The sequence below is a fragment of the Monopterus albus genome, unplaced genomic scaffold (assembly GCF_001952655.1).
Source record: "Monopterus albus unplaced genomic scaffold, M_albus_1.0 scaffold236.1, whole genome shotgun sequence".
Classification (NCBI taxonomy): Eukaryota; Metazoa; Chordata; class Actinopteri; order Synbranchiformes; family Synbranchidae; genus Monopterus; species Monopterus albus.
Genome location: NW_018128116.1, coordinates 26735 through 29386, shown reverse-complemented (window position 1 = coordinate 29386; position 2652 = coordinate 26735). Strand labels below are relative to the sequence as shown.

At 43.6% G+C, this 2652-nt stretch overlaps 1 protein-coding gene across 1 annotated transcript in view; it reads right to left on the bottom strand.

Moving 5' to 3' along the window:
• The window catches only part of csdc2a (cold shock domain containing C2, RNA binding a), a 7572-nt gene extending 5445 nt beyond the window's left edge, over positions 1 to 2127 (bottom strand). Inside the window, exon 1 of the mRNA XM_020620396.1 lies at positions 1926 to 2127. The gene's annotated coding sequence lies outside the window, so the exon portion shown is untranslated. The remainder of the gene's footprint in view (positions 1 to 1925) is intronic.
• Positions 2128 to 2652: the final 525 nt, after the last annotated feature.

Sequence of the window (2652 nt, the reverse complement as noted above, 5' to 3'; positions counted from 1 at the left end):
TGATGTCGGCAGCCTGAATGTTTGTCAAAGGCTCATGAATTCAGTGCATGTCTGAGTGAATTGCACAGGCTCTGTTCGATGTCCCACTCTCTGCCCTGCTGTCAGTCTAAATATAGTATGGGATGGAGGTTATCTTTTGAACAGGACTGCAGGATCGCACACTTTAAAGCATGTTGGGATGTAGCCTATATAGGCTGAAAATGTGGTGTATAAGCTCCAGAGAGGTTCAAACACCGGGTATCTGAACTGTCCTTAGTCCTGCAATAATAGTTGTTAGTCTACACACTGAGGTAACCATCAGTGATCAATGTCCACTTCAGTGTTGTACTAATCCAGTCCAACTCAAGTCCTGGTTTTCAGAAATTGTGACTCACCTTGGACTTGAGCATCAACTACATTCAAACTCAGAAGTTGGAAACTCAGGTTTTTTCTTTTTTTTAATTGAATTTTTTTGTAGTAGGCCATACTAGTTTGGCATAAGATACCGACACTGATATTCACGCTGTTCACTTAAAGGTAGTGTGTGTGTGTGTGTGTGTGTGTGCTAAGAGTACATCTGTTTGGCTACTGTGTCATACACAGTAAGTAAACTCCTTTTAAAATAGTGACAACTGTGTCAGTTGTGTGTAATGTTGACCTTGATGACTCTGACTCGGGTAACAGGGACTTGACTCAGACCCGCTTCTCATTCAAAAGGGACCCAACTCAGACTCGACTGATTATACTTTAGTGACTCGGACTCGACTTGGTCTACAACACCGGGGACTCAAGGCTCGACTCAGACTCCAGTTTTAGTGGCTACACCACTGGTCCACGCATATACAGTATTTGCTTGTAAATGGTAAATATTTGATAATGAAACAGTCTCCTTACGAAGATCTTTTAGCTCTCTATATTGTTTGCAACCTTTTCACAATCATGTGCAAAAGAGGATTTAAGGAGAGCATATTGCACTTTACAGTAACAGTGAATTAGACTGGCTTCTTTCAGGCCGGAGCAGACATCCAAATAGCACAAGGGTTCAAAGGTCCCGTCATCATCACACCACTAAGCTTTCATCTCTCCGGTTTATAACCTTACTTGAGGAACAGATAGTGCTGATGACTCAGGCTGTTACCTTGTTTTATAGTGTTGGTGCAGTGATGATGAACATCTGTCAGTGCCAGAGGGGACAGCACTGACGGATGACAAGGCACAAATACATAGCCTAAATAATTAAGCAACCTGAGAGATGAGTTCCTCTTACAATAGCCCGTTTATTAGGCCGAGAGTGGCCATGAAGATGGACTTCTTTAATGAGTCTGTAGTGTTTATATGTCAGATAAGTGGATGAAACGTAATCTGGCTGCATGAAGAAGCCTGAAGTGAGACTGGAACGGAGGAGCTTTGAAAAGACAGACAAAAGGCCAAAAGCGCCTCCCTTATGTGAGACCAGTTCACTGTGGCTGTCTGTACTCCTCTGCATCAGCATGGGAGACACGTCCAGTAAAGTCCTCTATAGGCCTACACACGCACTACACACGCACAGCGCCTTTAAACTTTAAAGGAGCCTTTCTGGAGACAAGTAGCTGTTTTATAGTACAACTATTACATTTGAATGTGTGGCTGGTAGAGCCTAAATAATTCCCTACCAAATAAAAGCCCTTCACACAGGCTGTTTCCAGAACATTCTCATACTGTGGCAGCTTGAGACAAGGATGCTCGAGTCATAGCCAGAAATGTGACAACAAAATCAGCCACGTATAGAAAGATGACGACTGTGATGGTAAATCTGTGGTCTGGGCTGAGGACCGACAACCCGGCATTTTATTACAATTCTGCAAAAACCGACGCGGTCTTCCCGACAGAGAGAATAAAAGACCTGGATGTGTAAAACCACACGCCACAAATCTCCGGCAAACCCGATCGATGGAACTATTACTTACCGTGTAAAAGCCGATTTCCACCCGTTGTTTTGGGGTTATATGAGGCTATTATGCAGCTAAACCCGGTGAAGGCTGCGGGACATGTGGTGAATCCGTCAGTGGATGTTGGTGAGGATGCGGCTCACAGGCGGGATGAGAAGGCAGCAAATGAAACGGAGGCAGCAGAGATGGGGCGGGGGAGCGGGATGCTGTGCCAACAACAACAACAGGCAATGCTTTGTTCTAGTCAGGGATGGAAACGTCTTCATCAGGCGAGGGGGGTTTGTTTGGATCTTATCGTTTTATTTGCTTTGCCCACCGCACAGGCTACAGGTCTGTGCACGTAACAACGCCCTTTAAAATAAAGAAGTTACATCAACTTGCCACCAATGGTGGGATTTTGTCGTTTCCCAGTTAAATTAATTTTTTTGAAACCACACTTCACTGACTGTATTATTCTTTCTTTTATAATTTGTCCTAACGTGACCTTTTTGTGACTCGGGTATCTTTACTCTCCTTAGTCACATCCTTCCAACAACACACACATCTGTCATATAAAATGAAGTCTCAATGCAACACAAGTTCACATTCTGATTTAGAAGCCGCTTTGTCCTCTTCAGCAGGTTATTGTTAGAAGAACTCTTCTTATTCATTGTTCCTCTTTCTTCTACAGGTGGACACTGGGAAAATTCTTGCTGATCTTTACAGCCGAGTCTTGTTTCTTAGACATTTCTGAATAGATACTGTG